The sequence below is a fragment of the Peromyscus maniculatus genome, chromosome 23, assembly GCF_049852395.1.
Source record: "Peromyscus maniculatus bairdii isolate BWxNUB_F1_BW_parent chromosome 23, HU_Pman_BW_mat_3.1, whole genome shotgun sequence".
In the NCBI taxonomy this organism is placed as follows: Eukaryota; Metazoa; Chordata; class Mammalia; order Rodentia; family Cricetidae; genus Peromyscus; species Peromyscus maniculatus.
Genome location: NC_134874.1, coordinates 62,431,500 through 62,451,309, shown reverse-complemented (window position 1 = coordinate 62,451,309; position 19,810 = coordinate 62,431,500). Strand labels below are relative to the sequence as shown.

Here is a 19,810-nt window from a genome sequence, read left to right as displayed (position 1 = left end):
ATAGGCACACAAGTGATCTCACAGAGACTGTGGCAACATGCACAGGGTCTGCACTGGTATATACCTGATAGGGTGCAAGTGGATGTGTTCACATTCCTCTATTCCTAACCCAGTAGCTCTTTCCAATTGCTAAGCAATTGCAAATGGAAAATCTAATTTTTTCCAAGAGAGTCTCACTAAGGAAACAAAAGCTCCTTCTATGTATAGTATACAAAACTAACACTAGATTGCCAACAGAAAAGAAACTCAATGGTTTCTTTGGAGCATCCTTGTGTCATAATGCCCTGTCAGGCTTCTCATTTTTTTCTTTTGTATTTTATTATGTATTTTGTGTATGTATTATGGCTTCTCATTTAGTGGTTTTATGAGATTCCTGAGAGTGTGAACAAGTGGGTCTCGGTGTCTATATCTGTTTTTGTGTGCTCTCTTGGGCAATTTTCCTCTTGTGTGGTAGTTTTGTACTATTCTGATGTGCTAGTTTTTGTTTGATATACTGCTATATTATACTATACTATATTATACTATATTATTATATTATATTATATTATATTATATTATATTATATTATATTATATTATATTATATTATATTATATTATATTATATTATATTATATTATATTTTATAAATATTCCTTAGAAGCCTGATTGTTTTCTAATGAGAGATTGAATGGAGTTAGATCTGAGCAGGAGGAGTGATGGGGAGGAAGGTGGAGAAGAACAGAGTGGGGAAACTGTAATTAGGATATATCATGCAAGAAAAAAGATATTTTCTATCAATAAGAAGGAAAAATAAAAAATATAAAAAATATAATTGGAAACCATCATATCTAAGCAAATGATGTGTAAGCCAAATATTGCAAAAACAGGATATTATGAGCCCCAAAACTTCCAAGATATCATTGATTTCATTTTTTAATTTTGTTGTTTATTGAAAATAGATTTTTTTCATGCACCATTTTGTTATTAGGGTTTTCCTTCCCCCAATCCAAGATCTCCTGCACCTTCCTACCCACCCCAAAATACATTTTTTCTCTTGCCCTCATTAAAAACACACAGACATGCAAAATAAATAAGTGAATAAAAATAATCCTGAATAGGAAACAAACAAATAGAAAAAGTCATCATTCCCTGCTGAGTTCATTTTGTGTTGCCATCTACTGCTGTACATAGGGCCTGCCCTTCAGTGTCCTTTATGTATCTTGTGAGACCTCATGGGAGAAACAAATTTTTCCTTTCATTTCCTAAGCAGGTTTAAGTTTCTGCAGTGATTAACTGAAAAAGTTGGATTTTTCTTTTTAAAGCATCTGAAGTAACAAAAAATTGGTCATAAGAGGAAGGGAAATTGTCTTTGTCTTTGGTTTTGTTTTTTGAGACAGGGTTTCCATGTGTAACAGCCCTAGCTGTCCTAGTACTTGCTTTGTAGACCAGGCTGGTCTCAAACTCACTGAGATCCACTTGCTTCTGCCTCCTGAGTGCTGGCATTAAAGGCATGAGCCACCACTGCACAGGTGGAAATTCTTTAAAATGAGCTTGTTCATGATATATTGTGTACCACATTAACTTTGTCAGAAGATCAGAGAGACAAAGGAACAAGCCACTGCCAGGTCTTACCTCTAGGACTCCTCAGCATGAAAAGTCTTCAGCTGATAGGATTCAGGTTGAATGAGCTTCCTCAACCAAAAAGGCCACCACTATTTGACTCTGTTTATCTCCTAGGTTGAGTCAATCTTATGTAGTCCAGGGTGGCTTTGAACTCACAGACATCCAGATGATCTCTGCCTTAGGAGTGCTAGGATTAAAGGTAGGTGCCACCACTGTCTGGCATCTATGTTTAATCTAGTGGCTTGTTCTGTTCTCTGATCTTCAGGTAAATTTTATTAGGGTGCACAATATATCACCACATTTCCACATTTTTGTCTAAAATAATAAGAGAAGGTTATAGCCAATATAAGAAAAACTATATAAAATAAGTATATACAATACATACAGTCTAGAATTACATTAACAATGTCCAGTCCATTAACATTTGACAAATTCAGACAAAGAGCTACATTATTTATCCTATTTTAGTGAGTCCAAAATGTTGTATCTAATTCATTTCCTACCCTAACTTGTATTACCAACCGAAAACTGTCTTTTGATGTCTTTCAGACTTGTACACTTTACACCTCTTTTGTGAGTTTCTTTTCTACATTTGTTAGCATGGAAAACTATTGCTATAACTATCTAGTCTTCAGAACTCATGCTCTTTCTTTAAAATGTAATAAATACTTGATGGTGGAAAACAAACCTGGACAGATTACATCCCAAAAGATAGCTTTGACCTAGATCAAAATGTATTAAAGTAAGCAATGTTCAATTTATTTCTTATAGTAACAAGGACAAGTACTGTGGAGAGAGACATAAGATACATCAAAGACATTTACACACTCAGACCCCACACTTTAACCTAAAACTTCTTTAAAACACACCTCTCCAGTTTTAGTATTCCAATATTCTAACAGAATCCAAAAATACATATCAGCTCATATATATAAGGACTTATAGATATTGACTTCTGGACAAATAGTTGCTCATCATTTTCATAATGTACTTCTCTGTTCCCTGTGAGAAAAATTACCTGAAATGAAAAATGTAATGGCAGATAGGCTTATTTTGCTTCCTTGTTTTTAAGAGATATCATCAATATTAAGAGCAGACATAGTAGGATTCAGGAGAGCTGTAGGTGGTGAGATTTGAGTGTATCAACTCTTTACAGAGTAGAGTACAAGGAACCTGAACTGGAGGCCGGAACCTGAGGTAGGTAGAACCCTCAAAAGTCTGTGAATAATGACCTACTTTCACCATAGAGGCCCAAACTCTTCAAAATCCTACAATCTCCTCGTATAACCAGAACCTCAGTATCACAATCAACTGAATTAGAGAAAGAACAGCAGCCATAAGTAAAAATATCCCCAATTTCAGACACACACCCAACATCACATCTAAGTGTAGTATTGAGATGATATGATCCACAATGCACCATCCCTTAACATCAGGTCTGCTTGCTATGTAACACACAATGTGGGTTCAACTCCACACCATGCATATGGCTTTCCTCAGCAAAAGACGTCCCAGATGCAATATCCTCTGAGGCCTCCCTCCTCACAGGACTCTGGGCATGCCTTACAACACTGGTCAGTTAAGTCGGAAACCTTGACGCACAATTCCTTAGGCCTCTCAAGTTTGCAACTCTTTACTTCCTGCAACACAGAACCATTTTTAAAATTCTAGTATGCCCTGCCACCATCTTAAACTGTACCCTGATGCCTTGGGTTATAGTTACAGTAGTCTCTTTGTGATAATCCATGGGAATATGTCTGTATTTAATCACTCTCTAGCAGGGATCCATCTCATCAGCCTTTCCAGTCAAATACATTCCAAAGGAATTGTCATATTCTCATTTATAGTCTTCTATGGGTGCTCTTTAAACTGAAGGGACCCCAAATATTATCACTGTGCACAGCTTAAGTTTTCTGTTTAGTATTATAAAACTCTTTGTAATCCAGGAGCTTTGTCATAAACTTCCTACAGCTTTAAATCACCAGGTTTGACCCAAGATCACGGAATAACTTATTTCTTGTTATTATTTCTTTTGAGATTTGCACTCAGTCCCTTCCCCTCAGTTACCTTAGCTCTAACACCTGTCTGTATCCCTAAAACTTTCTGTCCTAGTTTTCAACCGTCGAGTAAAATGAGTCCTGTCCACGTATATGTTTGGACTGCATTCCATTGTAACATAGTGGAGTAACCCAGGGTATAACTATAGATGAAATTTCATACTACTTCTCCCCATGCATGTGTCAAATGCCAATTACTCCTCTGCTAGGTCTTCATGGCTACCTCCAATCTCAATGCAGGAATGTGGTCCCCTGTGTGCTTGCACTAGGCTTGTGTATGCTGTCACACTTAATGTGAGTTCATAACTCAGCTGCCATGTTGTGTACAGAGGACACTGTTTCCTGGAAGTAATCAACACTGTCTGTCCCCTAGAATCTTTCTACTCCTCCACAGTGATCCATGAACTGGTGCAGAGGTGATACGATGTAAATGTCCCTAAGGCTGATCATTATCCACTCGTATTCCATGTACCTTGGCCAATAGCTTGTCTCAGTGTTAGACACCACCTGCTCTGAATAGAAGCATTTTTTGCATTACTTAACTTTGACATCACTATTTTCACAGTTTGGAATATAACACCTGTTTGATTAAAAATTAAATTCTTCATTGTGTGTGATATCACAATCTAAAAAGAAATTTAGAACTCATCAGCCTAAAGACAATGGGTAATAATGCTGGACTCACATTTATAATCCTAAAAAATAAAAATTATAAAGCTGAGAAGTCTCAGTGTGGACAGAAGTTTAGACAGTATTTCCATGGTACTAGATGAGTATAAAGTTTCAGGGTAACAAAGGGGGAGTTCATTCTTTGGCATGCAAGAAAGGAAGAACACTGGAATCCACAAAAGAGTAAGGACCCATATAAAGAGGAAACCAGAAAGGCAATGTGGAGAAAGGAAAGGAACAGTTCACTCATCCCACATGGAGACCAGGTGATAGTAGATGGGAGGACCCACAGAGGATACAGCATCTGAACAAAGAGCACTGTTTCTGAAAGACTGGCGTTCCATTTCAAATGAGAGACATGTGTTGTTGGTGTGTGTCAACCTAGTGGAGAAATTTCCTGTGACAGTCTTCAAGGCAGACTAGATTTGTGAACACAGGGACTCCATTTATTCACAATTCGTAGAGTACTATTATTAGGGGCCCACTGGACAGTTTATGGAAGAGTGAAATACCAAGGAGCCTGGGGATCACACTCATTGAGTTTGTGTGTGTCAGGTGGTCCAATAGACAGGCATGAATATTGGCCTGTTCACATGCAGATACTCTGGCTAAAGTCAAGAAGAAAGAACCACAGATGACTGTATCTGTCAGGGCACCTTAAATGTAACTTGACACTCTAACTAGAGACACATGCTTGAGATTGCATTAGTGCTGCTTGGATAGGTCAAGGAAATGTCAGAAGAATATTGGGATGACAAATGCTATATAACCAACAGGACAACTCTGCTGATGTCCATGCCATTATTTCCTCCCATTGGGTTGACTTGTGTTTCTATATCTGAAGTTAAATAAACCTGTAAGTAGATCTTTGCCAACTATTAGATCATAACCAGGAAAAAATTACTAGTAGAGTGGCTTGACACAAGAATGTGAGAGGAAAAAAAAATAAAAATCACTATGGATTTTGCCAAGCCTTGATTGGACCATTGCATGTGACATCACATGGAGTCCAAGTGATTTAAGCTAGATATCAGCCAATAAAAGAGCGCCACCTAGGGCTGGTTTTTGTCTTTGTACTTCAAAGAAGCAGTTGGTTGGTGGGAGAGCAGTTGGATTCAGTTGCTTCTGCTAAATTTGGACTTTTCAAAGCCTGTCGGATCTCGACTTAGTGAGTATATTTCCCAGGCTTTCAGTTTGGGCTTTTTTATCTAATTGTTATCTATTCATTGCTTTATTTACATCTTTGGTTTGGGTTTTGATTTTTGCCTGTAAATGCTTTTTCCTTATTTCACCTCATTCTTTCTTTATCATTTTTGCCTTTGTTCTTGTGGAATTTACACATATAGTGGTATATATTATCTCTATAGCATGAAGAATTTAATCATGACTTCCCATATCTGACTATTTTACATTTTGATCATATTTACATGCTCTATTTCACTTACCCACACATTAAATGTGACAAGTACTTCCAAATGATCTAAGGTTCTTCTCTCTGCTTGTTCAGAATCCCTAGGAAACAAAATGTGACACTGATATTTGTGGAACTGGAACATTTGAAGTAACATTTTCTCTAGTTCCAAATGTTTTCCTGAAAAAGGCATTTCATTCCTTTGATGTCCGATTATAGGTCTTACCTCAGTGTTGTGTGTGTGTTCTGCTTTGTGTCAATTTGTATGTGTGGACAAATCCTAATGTTCCTGGGTGATCTTGAAGTATGGTCTTAATGTGTTGTTGAATTTGGTGTGAGCTATCTCTTATTAAGGATTTTTATAATCTGTGAGTCCAGGATATTGCCTGACAGTGGCCCCCTTTTACATTTTATTTCCTTGGTGTAAGAATAAGGGTAATGCATCTTTGATGAAAAAAAAATTGAAAATGTTCTTTCCCTCAGACTTATAGGATACTAAAATATCTGGAGAACATTGCTGTTTTATGTTGAGATGATAGAATTCATCGGTGAATTGTCCTGGTCACTGTATGAGTCTTTCTTGATACTCAGTACTCAGAGTGTTTGTCTAGTTTTATTTCCTAGACTTTAATTTTCCCTTTGACTTATATTTCCCTCCTTCTTGGATGTATTTTTATTTTTTATCAGGGGAAGGAGGGAATGGCCAGAGCTTACAGAAGGACAGTGATGCATGGACAGATCTTCCTTTCAGACAAAAGGTCATTAGTAAAGATGGTCTGGACACTCTGTGGGTGTCTGAAGGAGTTTTATTCCCACCAGACAAAGTGTGTCTCCATTAACATCATGGTGTCTGAGGGTAAAGGAGTTGCTTCGACATCAAGAAGCAGGCTTGGTTAATATGAGACCTATGCTACATGACAGAGGATGGGATCTGGAATTTAGGCTACTTGAAGAGTTCATTGATTATATTCACAGGGTGGATGGGAGAAATATGTTCAATGTGTGACTGTGTGACAGCAATGAATTTGTCTTGGCTTCTGGGAAAGTAACAGGAGTGGGGTTGGGAAGGATAGTAGCCCTCTCTGCTAAGGGCATTTCCTTGGGAACAAGAACATGAATGGAAAAAAAATTAATAATTTAACAGAAAATAATTTTTAAAAAATCACTGTGGTTTTTTTCTGAGCCTTGATTGGTCCATAATATGTGACATCACACAGAATCCTTGTGATGTATGCTAGATAATAGCCAATGAAAAGCCACTGCCTGAGGCTAGGTTTTGTCTGTACTTTGCAAAATCTGTTGGTTGGTGGGAGAGCAGTTGGACTCTGTTTATTCCCATATACTTGACCTTTTTCCCTGACCTGTTGGATCTGGACATAGTGAGTTTTTTTCCCAAGTTCTCAGTTTGGGATTTTGTCAATTGTATTTAACTATTTCTTTATTTACATTATTGGTTTGGGTAGTATTTTTTTCTATAATTCCTTTTTTTTCATCTCAACTTATTTTACTTCTATCACCTTCTTTTCTTTGTCATTTTTGGCAGTGTTCTTGTGTATTTTACAAAGTTATTGTTATATAATAAATTCATAGGATGAGGAAATTGATCATGACGGATATCTGGATGTACTCTATTTTGATCATATTTATCTGCTACATTTTACTTCCCAATTCATTGAATTGGACAAGTACTTTGTCAAAGGGACAAGTCCCATTGAATTGGACCCCTTATACAAAGGCTGTCCCCTTGCCTGCACATGACCTGCAGTGAACAAATGTGACACTTGTGTTTGTGGAACTGGCATGTTTATAGTAACACTTTCACTAATTCCAAGTTTTTCCTGATTTAGGCTCTCCATTCCACTGATGTCTGATTTAGGACTTACCTCAGTGTGGTATCTATGCTATGCCCTTTGGCAATTTGTGTCTATGGATGAATCTTGAGTGTTCCTGGTAAAAGACATCTTGATCATGAAGTCTTGTCTTATTAATATGGTGTTGAATTTGAGGTGAGCTATCAATTATTCTCATTCAGGTTTTTTTCCAATCTGTCAGTCAAGGATAATTGCTGATACTAGGATCTTTTTGAAATGTCTTATATGGTTTGGAAATTGGGGTAATATTTCTTTCATGAAATGTGCTTGAAAGTGTACCTTCTCTCCGTTTTATGGACTACTGAAATACTGCGAATCATTGCTGCTGGTTGTTGAGATTAGACAAGTTGAATCCAGTTTGTTAGTTTTGGGTCCTGGGATTTAGATTTGCTGCTTCATATTTATATTTATGTTTTTCAATTTTCTTTATATTTATTCTTCTTTTGTACACTACATCCTGACTGCATCCTCCCCTCTCTCCACTCCTCCCAGTTGCCCCTCACCTGCTCTCTCCACCAGATCCACTGCTCTTCAGTTTTCCTTGAGAAAAGAGCAGGCCCCAAGGGATAGCAACTAAACATGGGATAACGAGATTCAGTTAGATTATATTTAAATTTTGTTTTTTTTTTCTTTTTTTAATGTGTAAATACTTTTGAAGAAACATTTAATTTTATGTTCTTTGAGAATTTCATTTTATTTTTATTATTATAAATTTTTCTTTTCATTTTACATGACAACCACAGATTTCCCCGTCCTCCCTCCCCCCACCCCCGAGCCTCCTCCCAAGCTACCCCTCATTCCCACCTCCTTCAAGGCAAGGTCTCCCATGGGGAGTCAGCAGAGCCTGGTACATTCAGATGAGGCAGTTCCAAGCTCTCTCCCTGCACGAAGTCTGCACAATGTGTCCCACCATAGGCACTGAGTTCAAAAAAGCCTGCTTATGCACCAGGCATGGATCCCAATCCCAATGCCTGGGGGACCCCTAGCCAATTCAAGCTAAACAACAGTCTCGCCTATCCAGAGGGCTTAGTCCTGTCCCATGGGGGCCCCTCAGCTATTGGTACACAGTTCATGTGTCCTCTAGTTTGGCTAGTTGTCTCTGTACTTTTTTTCCATTATGATCTCAATGTCCCTTGCTCATAGATTCCCTGCTCTCTCTCATTGATTGGACTCCTGGGGCTTGGCCTGGCCTTGGTTGTGGATATCTGCATCTGCTTCTATCAGTTACTGCATGGAGGCTCTATGATGACAGTTAGGCTATTCACTGTTCTGATTACTGGAGTAGGACAGTTCAGGCACCCTCTTGACTATTGCTAATAGTCTAAGGTAGTGTCAACCTTGTGGATTCCTGAGAACTTCTCTAGCACCCTGTTTCTCTCTATTCCAATGATGTCTTCTTTTATTATGTTATCTCTTTCTTTGCTCTCCCACTCTGTCCTTTTTCCAGCTCAACCCCCACCCCATTCCCTTATGTTCTCATCCTCCATTCCTTGCCCTCCATTACCCCACCTCACCCCCAGTTTGCTCATGTAGATCTCATCATCTATTTCTCCTTCATTGTGCTAGCTATGTGTCTCTCTTGGCATCTTCATTGTTAGCTAGCTTCTCTGGAGCTGTGGGTTGTAATCTGGTTAACCTTTGCTTTGCATCTAATATCCACTTGTGAGTGAATACATACCATGTTTATCATTCTGAGTAAAGGTTATCTTGGGATAATTTTTATATACATTTTCATAAGCAATTGCATGATACATTTCTATACATGCCTATACTGTACTTTGATCATGTTCCTCTGCACTATGTCAGTCCCCCACCATATCTTTGTGACTGATACTGTGACTTTACACAAGCCTAGCCCTCTCCTTCCTGTGACCAGGAGAGACAAAGTAGATCCTGTTTCTGTTTGTGGACCTGCCTTGTCTCCTAAAACCTATATCTAGTTTAGCTACTTTCCTTATAAAACAGCAGTTCTCTAGTCACTGTGCTGAGTGTGGATTCTTACCACAGTCTCTTTATGTGCTATGCTGTTGTTCCATTTGTTACAAATGTTACTTCTGCCATTCTGACCATGAACAAAGGGCTCTTTATTGTATTTCTGAGATGGAGGTGAAGTATGAGGGACTCTCATGAATGATTTTCACATCTATGTTCATCAAGGAAAGGAGCTCACACTTTCTCCATTTGTTGAGCTTACTTGGTGGTGGGATCATGCTAACAACACTGGCACAGGGATGAGTTTGGATGTGTTCCTTTGCTTTTTCTTTCTTGAAGTATTTTCTATAACCCTGGTCTTCATTCTTCTGCAAAGCTTTGAATGATACAAGGAATCCTTGAGATCTGGCCTCTGACTTGTTTGGAGCTGTTTTTGTTGCCAATCCACACTGGTGTTTATGACTTATGTGTTTAAGTGTTTTTATTTTATTTTAACTCAATATTCACACATGTCTAGGAATTCCTTTCATATTTTATAATATCATGGAGTATAAATATTGTAACATCCTAAAGACCATCTGGACAGTAGTTGTATTAGTTACAACACTGATTTTTCCATGGTGTTATTTTTATCTGATCTCTCTTTATTTGCATCATGGCACATCTGTGAACAGAACAGATCATTCTTTCAGGATTCTCAGGATTTTCCTTTGCATACCAAATTTACTTATACCAACTCTGATCTTTCCTATGATTTCTCATCCAATACCTTAGGTTTGGGTTCTTCTAGTATTTTTATATCCTTGAAGAGCATCATTAGATTGTTGGGATATCTCAATTTCATAACAGAGAATCCAAAGCTATGTCCTCCCCTTCTAAAACTGCATTAATCTTTTTCTTTTAGCATTGTGTGGGTCTGAAATTGCCCACAAGACATGGGTGCCAAATAAACTCTTTCAATCACATTGAGTTATGTCAGGATGTGTCTATTAATAATACAATGTATACTAGAACAATATCGCAGGACTGGCCTTAATTTGTAATCCTCTAAACTTCACCTACTGACTGCGGGCTTTAAGAATGTAATGTAAACCAGTATGAAGAAATGGAAGTTTAAAGTTGACTAGATCTCAGGGAGAAAACAAATCAAGGACCAGTACAATACAATTCCATGAGGTCAGGTTATTTTAATGAAGTTAATCTTCAAACATGTCTCAAGCAGACAGATTGGAGAGATACTGCTGAATGAGGGTGACACAAGAAATAGTGCTTGATGATATATACAGAGACAGGGAAGGAATCTGAGTGTATTTTCAGTATGATAAGTACCAATCAGAGGGTATAAACAGAGGAGTGCAATCATATGACTTGAGATAGTGAATCATGGGACATATAAGCAGCAACAGTGGTTGCAGGAAGGTCAGTTTAGGAGGCTGGCAAAAGTGTGAAAACATCATGGCTTTTACACTCTCTGGATCCAATGTTGGTGAATATACCCACTGCACTTTGTGGAACATGGCTCATGAGGTCAGAATACATGTTAGCACATCGTGACCAGCATACACAACCATTGTAATACACATAAACTGGCTCATGAGATCAGAGGATGTGGGACATTCTGAATCCTGCCCCAGCAGACATCTCATCTCAATTCCTGTATTCTGGTTGGTGAGCTCAGAAGGGATACCATTTCCAGATCATCCAGCATCAGGAAGTCATCCCACCTACAAAACAGCAATGTATTTCTTCACACTTGAGCTCAAGCAGAACACAGATGAACCTAGTAAACCAAACTCTGAACACCAAGCATCAATCTAAACATTCCCCAACACAAAGGAAACAGAAGCACTCAAGTAACAAACTAAATCCAGATGAGCCCATGACAAATGCAGAAATAACATGGAAAACCCAGGACAACATTGTTGTGGCTGCACCTCGAGACCCCTGAGCAAGACCACCACAGAGCTGATATCTGCTGCAAAACACACAGGGGTTTTTTGATAGCAAGCAAGCCCGGGCTTGGTCCATGTCCAACACTTGACACAGCGGGTGGAAGAGGATGTCCCTGAGCTCTTAGGGTGAGGGGATTTTAAACGGAAAAACCGCAAGCAGGGTGGCACAAGCCTTGGCATCATATGATTGGGTGAGGGTGTGTAACCTTTGAATTTACTGGTTGGGGGTTACAGTTATCATCTTGGGGGGGCAGGCCTGGAATAGTCCCAGGCTTTGTTCTTGAGCTGCCATGGGGGTTGGCTGGCCTAGCATGTACTGACTGTGGGGACTGCCTCAGTGGGCCATGTTCTGTCCTTGAGATGCTATGGAGGCTGTCTGGTCTCACATGTTCACATAGACCCATGCACGTATCTCTTAGCTGGTGAGGGGTCCCAGACAGTCAACAACTGGCTGGACCTTGAGTGGTCAGAGTACTTACAGAAAGGCAGCTACTGCAAGGACTATGTCATAGCCCTCCCAGAAACTGCTTGCTCAAGTCTCAGGAAACTGAAATTGAGGCCTGATCTCTGGGAGAAGACTGACAGCCTGTTATGGCATCTGCTTGGTCCTTTCAACATTACTCCTCCCAAAATGATCAATCCCAAAGTAGTAGCCAACAATTAGAGAGACTTCAACCAAATTCAAGGTTGGGTAACAAGGAAAGCCCAATGGCAGATGCATGGATCTCCCTGGGAAAGGGAAAAAAAGAGATCTCCTGTGTGAACTGGGGTCAGGTGAGGATGGGAGCATAAGGGTTTGAGTTGGGAGGTACATGAAGGGGCACTCTACTGAAAGAGATGACTGGAACAGGGGAGCATAATGGGGCCAGGTAGAACATGATGCAAGGGGAACTCCCCAAAATCTATGAGGATGAACCCAACTATGATGTCTAGTAAATATCGGATACACAGCCTGAACTGGCCATCTCCTGTGATCAGACTGTTGACTACCTCAATTGTCATCAGAGAGTCTATATCCAGTAACTGATGGAAATAGATGCAGAGACCCACAACAAAACATTAATCCTCTTTGGGTTCAGGGAATTCTGCTGAAGACAGGGAGGAAAGATTGTGGGTTCAGTGGGGTCAAGAACATCCCAAGATAACAGAAAACAACTAACCTGGATCATATGAACTCAGTCTGAACCAACAACCAGAGAGCCTACATGAGACTGACTAGGCCCTCTACATATATCTGACAGCTATGTAGCTTGGTCTACTTGTGAAACTCCTAACAATGGTAACAGGGGCTGTCCCTTGGACTTTGGCTGGCTCTTGGGAACCTATTTGTGGGTTCCTGCTGTGCAGTGCTCTGTTTCCCAACATGTACTGCTCAGTATAATCCCAATTGGACAAGTCCTGACTCAGAAGGATAGAGAACACTGAGATGAGGTTCTTAGATGGACAAGAAAACATGGCTATTACTCTGGGAATATATTGGTGTCATTGGGCAGATACTATTGTGGGCTGTGGGATGTGAGCACTTTTGAAGATCTGGCAGATCCAGTGCTGGGTGGTAATTAGGATAACCCACATGGCAGGGACCATGTCAAGGAAGGACTGATGCTCCATTAGTGGAAGCAAACTGCCCATGAGTAATGTCCCCAATGGGTAAGGCTTATTATTATGCATTTCCTGATCTCACCCAGCAGCTTACTCCCCAGCTTGTCCATTGCTGGGACCCCAGGAAAGTTAAAGCACTCTGAGAGCAGTGGGCTATCGAACTCACCTGGTGAGACATAAGGAGGACAGCTCCACAGTGATGCAAACCCCAGTAAAGCAAAGTGGAATGCCATGACCATTGACCTTCAGCTGTGTCTTGGCCACAGCATACCTCTCTTCCCACCTTAGGTTTGAATTATACTATGTAGCCATTCAGTGTCATACCTTAATGTCCAAGATCTCATATGTAAAACAACACCCAAATGATGTTGATCCTCCATGGATTGTAAGAATGAAGTTAAAGACCAAGGCCAAAGGGCAAGTGGCATGGCACTCATGACTATGGGATCTGTTCATTGCTGGTTCATTGCCCACCAGAAAGAAACAGATGGAATCCATACCATGAGAACTCTTTGGGAATGAAAGCTCAGCAGAGTGGGGAGATTGATTGGAATACAGTGTCTTCTGGAACATAGAAACTATAGGTATTTCATTGTGGAAGCAACTACATATTTTGAGATTGGAGTCAATTTTGGAATATGCTCATTGAAGGAGTACACGACACTTTTAAACATGGTCAGTTCAAGGTCATGTATCCCATGCTTTTTAGTGTAAATGAGAGAGGGCTGGGGGAGAGAAAGAACCACAGATTGACTGTATCAGTCATGGCACCTAAAATGTAACTTGGCATTGCCTGACTAGAGACACATGCTTAAGATCACACTAACTACTTGGAGAAGACAAGGATATTTCAGAAGAATATTGAGATGACAAATGCCATATAACCAACTGGACAACTCTGCTGATGTCAATGCCATTATTTCCTTCCATTGGGTTGACTTATGTTTCTACAAATCTGAAGTTAAATAAACCCTGCCTCCTGTAAGTAGATCTTTGCCAACTATTATATCATAACCATGAGAAAAATTAGTAGTAGAGTGGCTTGACACAAGAACGTGAGAGAAAAAATTTAAAAATCACTATGGATTTTGCCAAGCCTTGATTGGACCACTGCATGTGACATCACATAGAGTCCAAGTGATGTAAGCTAGATATCAGCCTATAAAAGGGCGCCACCTAGGGCTGGGTTTTGTCTTTGTACTTCAAAGAAGCAGTTGGTTGATGGGAGAGCAGTTGGATTCAGTTGTTTCTCCTGGATTTGGTCTTTTCAAAGCCTGTCGGACTTCGACTTAGTGAGTATATTCCCCAGGTTTTCAGTTTAGGCTTTTGTCATTTGTTATCTATTCATTGCTTTATTTACATCTTTGGTTTGGGTTTTGATTTTTGCCTGTAAATGCTTTTTCCTCACTTCACCTCATTTTTCTTTTATCAATTTCTTTCTTTGTCATTTTTGCCTTTGTTCTTGTGTAATTCACACATATGGTGGTATATATTATCTCTATAGCATGAGGAATTTGATCATGACTTCCCATATCTGACTATTTTGCATTTTGATCATATTTACATGCTCTATTTCACTTATCCACACATTGAATGTGACAAGTACTTTGAAATGATCTAAGGTTCTTTCCTCTGCTTGTTCAGGATCCCTAGGAAACAAAATGTGACAGTTGTGTTTGTGGAACTGTATGTTTGAAGTAACACTTTCTCTAGTTCCAAAAATTTTCCTGAAAAAGGCATTTCATTCCTTTGATGTCTGATTATAGGACTTACCTCAATGTTGTGTGTATGTTCTGCTTTGTGTCAATTTGTATGTGTGGACGAATCCTAATGTTCCTAGGTTAAGGAATTCTGAAAATGAAGTATGGTCTTCTTCTTCTTCTTCTTCTTCTTCTTCTTCTTCTTCTTCTTCTTCTTCTTCTTCTTCTTCTCATTTTTTTCAAGACTGGGTTTCTCTGTGTCGTTTTGGTGCATGTCCTGATCTTGCTCTGCAGACCAGGCTGGCCTTGAACTTACGTAGATCTGCCTGTCTCTTCCTCCTGAATGCTGGGATTAAAGGCATGTTGCAACACTGCCTGGCAAAGTATGGTCTTCTTAATGTGCTGTTGAATTTGGTGTGAGCTATATCTCATTAAGGATTTTCTAATTTATGTTAGTCAAGGATATTGCCTGATATTGGCTTCTTTTTACCTTTTATTTATTTAGTTTGAGAATAAGGGTAATGCATCTTTTATGAGAAAAAGTTGAAAATGCTCTTTCCCTCACACTTATAGGATACTGAAATATCTGGAAAACATTGCTGTTAGATGTTGAGATGATAGAATTCATCAGTGAATTGTCCTGGTCATTGTATGAGTCTTTCTTGATACTCAATACTTTCAGAGTGTTTGATCTAGTTTTATTTCCCAGACTTTAATTTTCTTTTTGACTTATTATTTCCCTCCTTCTTGGATGTATTTTCTATTTTTTATCAGGGGAGGGAGGGAATGGCCAGAGCTTACAGAAGGGCAGTAATGCATGGACAGATCTTTCTTTCAGACAAAAGGTCATTAGTAATGATGCACTGGACATTGAGGGAGTTTTATTCCCACCAGACAAAGTGTGTCTTCATGAACTTCATGGTATTTGTGGGAAAGGAGTTGCTTTAACACCAAGAAGCAGGGTTGGTTAATATGAGACCTATGCTACATGACAGAAAATGGGATCTGAAACTTAGGCTATTTGAAGGGCTCATTGATTATATTCACAGGATGGGTGGGAGGGATATGGTCAATGTGTGACTGAGTGACAGCAATGAATCTGTCTTGGCTTCTGGGAAAGTAACAGGAGTGTGGTGGGGATACATAGCAGCCCTCTTTGCTAAGGGCATTAGTCCTTGGGGCAAGAACGTGGATGGAAAAAATAATTTAATAATTTAACTGAAAAATAATTTAAAAAATCACTTTGGTTTTTTGCCAAGCCATGATTGGTCCATTGCATGTGACATCACACAGAGTCCTTGTGAGGTAAGCTAGATACTAGCCAATCAAAAGGCACTGCCTGAGGCTGAGTTTTGTTTGTACTTCAGAGAATCGGTTGGTTGGTGGGAGAGCAGTTGGACTCAGTTATTTCCCTCATATACTTGACCTTTTCCCTGACCTGTTGGATCTGGACATAGTGAGCTTGATTCCCAATTTCTCAGTTTGGCCTTTTGGCAATTGACTCTTTCTTTCTTTCTTTCTTTCTTTCTTTCTTTCTTTCTTTCTTTCTTTCTTTCTTTCTTTCTTTCTTTCTTTCTCTTTCTTTTCTCTCTTTCTTTCTTTCTCTTGGGTTTTTCAAGACAAAGGTGCAGCTTTGTGCCTCTCCTGCATCTCGCTCTGTAGACCAGGCTGACCTCAAACTCACAAAGATCCACCTGCTTCTGCCTCCTGAGTGCTGGGATTAAAGGCGTGCGCTACCACTGCCCGGCATTTCTTTATTTACATTATTGGTTTTGGTAGTAATTTTCCCCTGTAATTCCTTTTCATTCATTTCAACTGATTTTCCTTCTATTAACTTCTTTTTGTCATTTTTGGCTGTGTTCTTTTGTATTTTACAAATTTAATGTCATGTAGTAAATGCGTAGGATGAGGAATTTGATCATGACTGATATCTGGCTGTACTCTACTTTGATCATATTTATCTGCGATACTTCACTTCCTGGTCCATTACATTGGACAATTACTTCCTATTATACAAAGGCTATGCCTCTGCCTGCTCATGACCTGGAGTGAACAAAATGTTACACTTGTGTTTGTGGAACTGTCATGTTTGTAGTAACACTTTCACTAATTCCAAGTTTTTCCTGAATTAGGCATTCTATTCCACTCATGTCAGATTTAGGACTTACCTCAGTGTTATGTGTATGCTGTGTTCTTTGGCTGTTGATGAATCTTGAGTGTTCCTGGTTAAAGACGTCTTGATCATGAAGTCTGGTCTTATCTACGTGGTGCTGAATTTTATGTGACCTATCAATTTCCCTCATTCAGGTTTTTCTAATCTGTCAGTCAAGGATATTGCCTGATACTAGGATCATTTTGAAATGTCTTATATAGTTTGGAAATTAGGGGAATAACTCTTTTATGAAATGTGCTTGAAACTGTGCCTTCCCTCAGTTTTATGAACTACTGAAATACTTGCCAGTCATTGTTGCTAGTTGTAGAGATTGGAAAGTTGATTTCCAGTGTATTGGTTTTGGCTCCTGGGATTTAGATTTCCTGTGTCATATTTATATTTATGTTTTTCAGTTTTTCTTTATATTTCATCTTTTTTCATACAGTACATCCTGACTGCATCCTCCCCTCCTTCTGCTCCTACTAGTTGCCCCTCAGCTCCTCTCTCCACCAGAGCCACTGCTCCTCTGTTTCCCTTGAGAAAAGAGCAGGCTCCAAGGGATAGCAACTGAACATGGAATAACAAGATGCAATAAGATTATATTAATTTTTTTGTTTTAGTGATAATATATACTTACTCAATAAATGTTACCCAATTTTCATTTTTGAAAATTCAGCCTTTTATTTCCCTTTGGTTTCTTTTCTCCTTTATAGAAAACATTTTTAAATTTATTGGACTAAATAAATATATAAAGCACATAATGTGTATTGTAGGTAACATATATGTATAATATAATATTTATAAATGTGTATAATATAATAGATGCTGAGTATATTATGTATAATTCTACTAGTTAACAGTTTTAATTCATTGAACTATATTACATAATCTTGATCAGCTTTGTTAAGAGTTTGCCTTGTGGCACATCCTTGTAAAGAAGCAGCTCATTCTTTCAGGTATCTCAGGATTATCTTTTGCATGCCAACTTTACTTATACCAATACTGATCTTTCTTATGATTCCTCATCCACTGCCTTGGGTTTAGGTTCTTCTAGTATTTTTATATCCTTGGAGAGCATCATTAGATTGTTTGGGATATCTCAGATCTCATGACAGGGAATTCCAAGCTATATCCTTCCCTCCTAAAACTGCATTAATCTTTTTCTTTTAGCATTGTGTGGGTCTGAAATTGCCCACAAGATAAAGTGGTTGAAATTGAGCAGAACACCATGGGCAGCCACATGGATGAGGACATTCTTGAAAAGGATTTCAGGATGTTAACATCTCTAGGTTGTGGTTCCTTCGGGGAGGTGAAGCTGGCCTGTCACCTTCCCACACATACACGAGTGGCTGTCAAGATCCTTGAGAAAAACACCAATAGTGTGGCTGACATCAGTACTGAAGTGAATATCCTTCAGTCTTTAGAACACAGGAACATCGTTCGATTTTTTGACATGATCAACACACTGACAACCACTTATCTGATTATGGAGTATATGGCAGGAGAAGATCTGGAGAGCTGCCTCCAGGCACTGGGCTGTCTAAAGGAGGAGGAGGCTAGAGGGATTTTCCGGCAGGTGGTGTCAGCGGTCCACTTCCTCCACCAGAGACACATCGCACACCGTGATATCAAATTAGAAAACATCCTAGTTGATGCAGCAGGAAATGCAAAGCTTTGTGACTTTGGTATGGCAATTGAAATCACAGAGGGGCAGATGTTGGAGGAGATCTGTGGCTCCTTGCTCTACTGGGCCCCAGAGATCTTGGCCAGAAAGCCTTATGATGGACTGGCAGGTGATATGTGGAGCTTGGGTATCGTTCTATATGTCTTAGTCACAGGGCACTTTCCATACATGGAAGAAACCCTTGAAGGTATGCACAGGGTCATTACCACCACAATGTGTCCCATTCCCTACCATCTGTCAAAACCCTGTTATTTCATCATTGCCCGACTACTCATGGTCCCCACCTGGTACCGATTCACAATCTGTCAGCTTGTGGAAAGAGCATGGCTGGGCCCAATTCAAGAACATGTACTGCCTACCACCAAAGAAATCCTGCCCAGGGTCGTGGAGACCATGTGCACCATCGGCTATACATGTGAGGAGATTGTTTCATCCCTAACTCACAGGCGAGAAGATAATCATGTAACGGCTACATGCAACATTCTCAAATATCAGCTGAGTGGTGGGGACAGCCATCAGCAAGATCAGATGCCCTGGTTAACTAGCAGCCCTGCAGGTCCTGTTCACCTCCCTCTTCCCTTGACCAGGAGAGCCAGTGAACCAGCATTTATAACCGGTACACAAGCTGGGAAAGGTCACTTTAAGGTGGAGTGTGTGGAAGAAAGAGGCGAAATATACAGAAGCCACACCATGCCTCACAGACTCTCCTTCCCAGATGAGCTTCCTTGCTCAGACAACACAGTCCCAGAAAGAGATGCTCTTGTGGCTGATGTCATCAACACTGCTACAGAGGACACTGAAGTCAAGAGGAATTCTGTTGACCCCCTGCCTGGCAATCTCTCCTCGCCTGAATCAGTCTTGGAGGCTACACCCATGGGATTTCTGAACCTGGGCTTCTGTGAAGAAGATTCATCCCAGGGGTCAGATATTCCCAGTGACCAGCCCCAGGTGGCAACCATGACATCTGGATCCAGGCCACTCAGGATCTGGAAACTGGTGAGGAAGCAAATGTCCCATGCACTGAGAGCACTGTGCTGCTGCTGCTGCTGCTGCTGCCTGCCCACCCCAAGGTGAGCCCTGAACCCTTGCATCACGGGTTCAAGGATAAGAGGCACGACAGTGGAGACCTACATGGAGAACAGTTAGATGTGCCACACAGATGAATTCCTACATTGTA

At 39.9% G+C, this 19,810-nt stretch overlaps 1 protein-coding gene across 1 annotated transcript in view; it reads left to right on the top strand.

The window, feature by feature from the left end:
• LOC102925359 (vomeronasal type-2 receptor 116-like) overlaps positions 1-19,810 on the top strand; it is a 119,500-nt gene that overhangs the window by 95,023 nt on the left and 4,667 nt on the right. The gene's annotated exons all lie outside the window — the stretch shown is intronic.